The following is a 7,451-nucleotide window of genomic DNA, read 5'->3' on the forward strand; positions in this document are numbered from 1 at the left end:
AGAATCCCAGGAAGGGCAGTTGGGTAAAAGCATTCCCTCCCCTCAGCTGTCCCAAACACATGCAGACATTTATCTGATTGGCAAGGACCTTGGGGGTTTCTTGAACACTGAGTAGGATAATCAGATAGATTGTGGGATACATCTGCTTGATCCTATTTCTTACCATTACTTGGTGGGGAACAAGCCTTAATGAGCCTTGGCCTTTCCTGTCTCTGCTGTAAATTTGTTTGACTCAATTGAGCTCTCTTTGTGTGAGACAGCTCTCTTTGTGCTTGGATATGGAAGCATCCACCTCTGAAGCTGGCTGTGCTTTGAGACGGGGTTTGGATTAGCTGACCTCCAGAGATCCCTGCCAACAATTTTTTTTCCCTTTTCTTTTGTGTTTGCAGCTGGTGTAATTGTGGTCCTAACCCCTCCCAAGCGGTGCTGACACTGGAGAGGATTTTAGCACTGTTTCACAGCAAGTGCAGTAGCTGCTTCTGCACTGCAGAGGAAATGCTCCTTTCGGGTCAGCCACCCCGCTGTAAGGCGGCTCCCTGGCCCTCAGCATTGGGAAGTTGCCTCATGTAGGAGGCCAGAAGGGATTTGCCAGCCAGGTCCTAATAGATGGGAGCATCCTTCTTCATGTGTCTCTTACTGGCGATGGCCTTAGTCAAGGAAAACTCCCATCTGGCTGCCTGATCAGCAAAACATCCTCCAGATCCCACAGGGGTGGGATGGCAGTGGGTCACTCTCAGTCTTAGCAGAGAACTGGAGTAGGAAAGGGGTCTTGACCTCTAACTGGTTCCTAATAAGCTGTTGGCAGAAAATCAAAAGCTCAAACGAACAGAAATGTGCATGTGTGGTTATTCTAACAACAAATCTATTTAGTGAAAGAGGGGGAAGTTCCCTTTGAAGCACCGCAATGCATGCTGCCCCAGAACACCCTATGGAAAGGCATTTGCTCTGCCAAGGCACGTGTGTGGGTCCAGCACAGCAGCTTCTGTGACTGTTCAAAGACAAACAAATAAATAAAAAAGCTCCTTAAACTGCAATATTTTTGTAGTGCATTTTTGGCTTAGAGATCCCCAGCAGATAGTGAGAAATAACTCCCAGCCGTTTGCCTGTGGAAGCATTTTGAAGAGCTAAGAGTGAAGGGGAGAAGAGTTCCCTGAACTTTGGTGGACAAGAAGTGCTGAAGGTTCAGGAAGAAGGAAAACAGACTGAAGATTTCAGGTGGCTGAGGGAATAGGAGCACCATAGTGCACAATGAAGAATGGTAGATTTCAAAAACAAAAGGATTTTTTCAATATTTCCTTAAACTCAGCATTAATTTTTCCGGTGATTGTTTGCTTCAGGGTGTAAGTGTGGAGAACTGCATGTACACAAGGGAGGATAAAGTTCCCTGTATTTATATATTCTTCTTCTCTGCAGTGAAGGGCTTCCTTCCCTCATACTACTTTATTTTGCATATTTTTCTTCTCCCTGCCTTGTTTTTTTTTCAGTTGCCCACCACTGCATGTAAGAGAGGTGATGAGGTTGTGTCAGGGCAGCTAAGAGCAGTGGAAAGTGCCCAGAGGCCAGTGATACATGACACATTTTCCCAAGGACAGCAGCACTGCTGGCCCTGCAGAGCCCACAGCCATTTCCCAGCCTATAAATCCAGGAGTTTTAGCAAGGCTGGTGAGACTCTGATGAGTTGGGATACAGTATGTCCAGCCTTCCCCACTGAGGGACAGAAGAATGTTCCCTGTGCTGCTCTGTCCAGAGAGGTCATGACCAGTAATGGCCACTCCAAAGCTGCTCTAAGCCAGCAGAATGAGAGTGTGGGGAAAGAAGGACAAGTGTTACCAGTTCCTTCAGCACAGATTTGTGTGGTACCTGCATGCCCAAACATCCACCCTGTCACTTCTGTAGTGGGTTTATGTCCTGAAAATGAGGCTTTTCCATTGCAGCAGCATTGGGGTTTTACTTGAATGGGTTTATTATTTATTTCTGGGTTCTGCCATCCTGTTCTGAACAGACGGCACTCAGAGCTGAGTTGACTTTTTGGCACAAGGTGTGACCCCTGGTGATTCACAGCCCCCAACATCTGTGATTAGACCTTGAACAGAAACTTTTCATGCATGCCCATGGTAGAGGAAACTTGCTCTTTTTCTGAGTAACTGGTAGAAGAACAAAAGGAGGTTTATTTTCTTTTAGCTGTAAAGGTCTACCTTAAATTAAGTAAACTGTTCCCTGAGGGAAAAAGTGTCCAGGTACAGAATGTTCACAAAGGAAATATTCAAAGTGTCTACTGTGTCCCTGAAGTGTTTGTTTTAAAGTATGAGGGCCAGAGCAAAAAATAGAAGATTATTTTCTAATTTGAAAGCAAAAATACCTCTTGCAGGTGACAGAAAATAAATTGACCTTCTTTGGTCTCGATACTGCAGCCCATTAAGTGCATAAGCACTGAGAAGCCCTGGAGAAGCTGCCATTGCTGAGATGGCTCCGGTCCCAGTGCACAGCCTGGGAACGCGGGGGGCAGAAGCCGGCCCGTGTCCGAGGCGGCCCCGCTGTGTGCAAACTGTCAATGTTCCACCAGCAAAGGAATTGTGTCTGTGGGAATCTGAACACTGCTGTGTTTTATGTGAGGTAGGGTAAGAGCATTGTCATTGGTGTTTCAGCAATGGAGGATCCATGCCTGGATTTCATGGGGGTTATTTTTGTGGCTTCTTTTGCTGTTGTGAAGCAGCACTTTTGAATCAGTCCCAAGTAAAGCCTTGTGATCCAATGGTGACAGCACCTAACTTGCCATGGGCTTTTCTGAGGTACAAAATTAACTTCTCTAATGTCAGCCAACTCAACTAATGTCACTGTGTTACTGGCTTGGTAGATTCTAGATGAAGATTTTTAAACTTTTTGTTTCCCCTCCTCACTGACTTGGAAAGCTGCCCACAAATGTGCATTATCTTAACTCATGCATCACTGCCAATAAATGTAACAGTAGAACACTTTTCAGTAAAACCTTGCCTTTGACTATAACTTTTTGGTTCCTTTGATAAGCAAGGATATAGTTTCATGTGCTCTTTACTACATGCTGTGAAAGTGGAAGACAAAGGAAGGCTGTTGGATGGATGGTGGTATTCTCCACAGTTTTCTTTCTCTCTCAGAACAAAACAGTTCAGTGTGCTATTTTCATGGTTCCCATTTCTCTTTGCCTTGCAGTGTTTCCAGGAATACTCTGTTTATTTGGAAGATTGTTTGATAATGGAAATGTCTCACTGCTGTTTGGGTGAGGAGTTCCCTATTCTGGCTTATCAAGGATATGGTGGTGGTCACACCAAGCTCTTCTATACATACAATAAAAAGCCCAAATTACAGAATCATCTCAAAAGTGCAAGGACTGATGAATGAGTGTGGCATTTGTACTGTCAGCTGAATTTAGTGCTTTGAGGAAAGCCCGTAGACAAAAGTATTTTTTGGGCTCTGACCAAAATCTAGACATTCAGTGAACATTAATAGCAATATTTAGTTTTAGTGGAATTGGTATAAATTTTGAGGTCTTGATTTTGTAAGCACCATTTCTGTATTGCTGTGACTTCAGGGTATCCGTCCGTCCATCCTCTGAGCTTTCATTGGCCATAACTTGCAAAACTAGGTAAAGCACAGTGCAGCCTGGCAGTGTAGGGCTGAGCTTGGAATCAGGAGAGCGTGTCCTCAGTTCAAGGGTCACATGCTGGTTTGAGTGGAAGAGGAACATGGACAGCATCACATATGATAAACAACGGGCATGACTGGAACTTAACCTTGGGAAAACTCCAGTGTGTCTGCAGTATCCATGTTTTTCTTCAGGCAAAGGGAATAGCTGCTGTTCTTACTCATTGGACTGTGAGTTAGGGCAACAGCACTTCTGTTTCTCAACTGAGCAGTTGTGACCTAGAAATCCTTGAGAAACACTAAATGAGGAACCCACCTTGGCACTTCTACTGAGTCATTTTTTCTTAAAAAAAAAAAAAAAAGAAAGAAGAAAAAAAAATCTCTTCTAAATAGCATCATTTACACTTGGGAGCTGCTCAAATCCATCCTGTCACATAAATTACCATTTCTGAACTCGGCTGTCAGGAAGTGTCCTCACAAGTTGACATCCATGGGGGCTGTCAGTGGAAGGGGATCAGTTTCGTGGCAAGCAGGAGGAATTCAAGCATCAAGTGAATGCGCTCGTCCTCACGTTACCTCAAGCGGTCAGGGCATCTTAGTTCCGCCAGAGGCGAGCCCTGGTGTGACCTTTGCTCTTCAGACTGCCCTTGTTCCCCTGCACTCCGGTAGCTGTAAGGCTGGGTCTGACATCTGGAGCAAGCCCCATCTTCCTGCAGCTCAGGCAATTAAAGCCTGGCTCAGCAAGTGGCCCTGGAGCAGAGGTTTCAGGGATATTGTAGTTTCTTTACAGGGATCAAGGCCACAGGCTTTTCTCTCTGCTCTGCTGCTTTCTCCAGCTTTGATGGCAATGCCATTGAAATGAGATTGGCTCTTCTGGTAGTGGAGGAGCTGAGCCCCGCCAGACGGATCTGGCTTGCTGGGAAGGGTTCAAAAGGCAGCACCTACCCTTTGTTGTATTTCCTGCACGCTAATGAAGCCCCTGATTTCTGGAGGTACTTTTTAATCCTTGTAGGTTGTATGTTGGTTTTGGCATGGATGTTTTTTTTTTTGTAAATTCCTCCCATTTGAAATACACAGGAGAACAAAGGGAATAAAATACCAGCCCCCCCCCCCCCCCCCCCCCCTCACCAAAAGGTAATACAAAGGAATTGTAAGGGTACATTCTGATGAGAACAGTTATTTGCTGCCAGGAGTTGAAACCTGGAGAGCTGAAGCTCTGTACTGTCAGCAGCAGGTTCGTGTCTGAGGTGCGCTGTCCTTGGGCTGTGCGTGGGAGCCTCGCTGCAGCAGTGTGCAGAGCTTGCTGTGATGTCAGCCCTGCATGCATGCGTTTCCAGCCTTCCCCGTGACCACACCGAGAGGGATTTGCAGCAATCCAAACACTGACAGAACTGTATTTGTTGACTTGCAGAAAAGCCTAACTCGTGCTCCTCTAGGCTGTGATCATGTAAGCCGAAACACGATGACTGCTTGCTGGCCTCCCAGTCCTGATAAACCTGTGAAGCAGATTCATTTATTTAGGCCCTGATTCAGCAAAGCACTTAAGTACATGCTTCAGATTTTCCTTCCAGAAAGACTGTTGGCATGCTCAGAGTTAAGCATGTGCGTAGCTGCTCTCCTGAGTGCCCGGCAAACAAGCGATGGGGCAGTGTGTGCTGTTGCTGTGCTCTGCCATGTGCCTCGCAAGCTGCAGAATTGCAGTATGAAAAATATAGTCATTAATTTGGCTCCCTCCAGTACAGGAGCTCTAGTGCCAGGGTCTGAGATGAGTCAATCCTTCTGCAGGGAGGTGGGTTGTTTCCATAGCACAGAAAATTTCTTGTCTCTTGAATGTTGCACAGATGAGTGTGCCCTTCTGCAGGATGTGGAGCAGGGGCAGTTTGCATCAGTGGGTTTGTTTCCTCCCTCATGAGTTGTAAAGAAGAATATCTACTGTGTTATATGTGTCTGAATGTTTTCATACTTGTAGTTTCATGTTTTTTGGAATTCATTTGATTTGGCTTTCATTAAAATGATGCCCCACATTTTGAGGACTGAGCAGTTTAGTGCAGTCATGTACCTGTGGGCAGTGTGTGCTCCTGAGCTGCATGGCTTTGAGAGCAAGATCGACATTTGGTTTGTTACATTGGGATTTCTTGAGGTTGAAGGGCTGGAAAGGGCAGATGTTACTACACTGTTTGGACATCTTGGTGTTTGGTGTAGCTGTGTGTTAAGTCAGACCCATCATATTCTATCCCAAACATTAAGAGACCCTCACTTTCCTTGGAGTCTGAAGCTGTGGAATAGGCACTTAATCCACAAGATGGTTGCAGTCTGCTCGGAAGAACTTCTGAGAGTGCATTCTTTCTAATCCCCACCCATATCTGACCTGTTCTAGCTCGTTTTTAAGAGCTGCACCCAGCTAGTTCTTAGCTCCCTGCAGAAGGTTTCTGCCCATCTTTTCCTTTCTTTTGCTTTCTGAGCTCATTTGAACAGGGAGCCCACATATTAGTGAATAGGATTCCTGTATAAATTTTCCCTGTTTGCAAAATTGGAATTGATTTAGGGCATCTCTTCTGTACAAAATCCAAAAGACATGAGCATGGTAAGATGTGCCTTTTTTCCTTCTCTTTGAAGTTTAAAACATGCTTAGCAAATATGACGTTTGCAGTCTCTGTTCCCCACCTGATCTGCAAAAATGCAAAGGTCCTTCCAGAAGCATGGGTCTGACCAAGCTTTTTGCTGATGCCTCAAGATGGATTGCAGGGATCTGGGCAGGTTTTGTTACCAACTTGAGTGTAATTAAGCCTAGAAAGTGCTTGCAGTGTAGGTTTAACGAGTGTTGTTTTTTCTAAATTGAAATAATTCGATCTGTGAATCAAACAGCCTCTGTGCCCCACCCCCTGCTGCTGATGACAGCCTCTTCCCACACTTCTTCCTTGGTAGCATTGTTTCCATTGTTTCCAGCTCCAGTAGGTTTCAGTTACTGATCAGTGTAATTGCAATAACACACCAATAATAAAAGAGGAATTTAAACTTCCTTTTTTTGTAGTTGAAAGCTCTTCTCCTACGAAAGCTTGAAATCTTAATAACAGTCACGGAGACAACATCCCGCGGCTGTCAAATGTTTGCAGAAGTGGACGGTCGTACTTCAGGAAGTTAAAGAGCTGGGTTTTGGGGAACTTGGAAAAACAGCCCAATCCTATCAGGCGGCAATGGTACAGCTAATATTAGAATGGGAGACTCTAGGGACAGCTTAACATTTTAGTGGATGCCAAGGAAGCCTTCAACTGGAATGCATTGAAAGTTGTTTGTTGTATAACACGAGTTGCTGGAGTCAGAGTAATCCGAGTTGCCTTTGGTCTGGTGGAAAACTACAGCTGTGAGCAATGAGTTAATTTTTTCCGTGTGTGTGTGTGTGTGGCTTAGGTTTTCCCTGTCGGGTTTGCTCTTAGTTTTGAAGGCTCTGAATCCATAGAGGAGCCTTTGCGAGCCAGTCATTTGTCTCCATGTACAGGAGCAGCCCTGCGCTGGGGATGGGTTTAATGGAACACCTTGGAAGTGCGGAGCGGTGCAGGGCTGACCTGGAATCTTGTATGTAAGAAAGCCACCGGCTGCTCTTCCTGCCTGAACGTTTCCTACAGAAGAGGGTTTGGGTTAGTTCATGTTAATTACAAAAGTAAATAAAATACACTGAAGAGCAGACTATTCCCCCGTAGTCTGGGGGGGTTTGTGGGGCTCGGTCCCGGGGCTGCGGCGTGCGGCGGGCACCCGCCGCGGGCTTATGAAACGGTCTCTTCTATTGGTCGGCTGCCCGCGGGTGCTGCTGTAACGGCAAACGCCATTGGCCGGCG

At 45.7% G+C, this 7,451-nt stretch overlaps 1 protein-coding gene across 6 annotated transcripts in view; it reads left to right on the top strand.

The window, feature by feature from the left end:
- The window catches only part of MBNL3 (muscleblind like splicing regulator 3), a 93,736-nt gene that overhangs the window by 26,441 nt on the left and 59,844 nt on the right, over nt 1–7,451 (top strand). For 4 of the 6 annotated variants that reach the window (XR_004497346.1, XR_004497347.1, XM_033514176.1 and 1 more), the window contains exon 1: nt 7,239–7,253. The exons of 1 other annotated variant lie outside the window; for it this stretch is intronic. The gene's annotated coding sequence lies outside the window, so the exon portion shown is untranslated. Of the gene's footprint in view, nt 1–7,237; nt 7,254–7,451 lie in introns of those variants that run through there. One more of the 6 variants, XM_033514177.1, reaches the window with a different exon arrangement.

This window comes from Parus major, chromosome 4A (genome assembly GCF_001522545.3).
Source record: "Parus major isolate Abel chromosome 4A, Parus_major1.1, whole genome shotgun sequence".
Lineage (NCBI taxonomy): Eukaryota > Metazoa > Chordata > Aves > Passeriformes > Paridae > Parus > Parus major.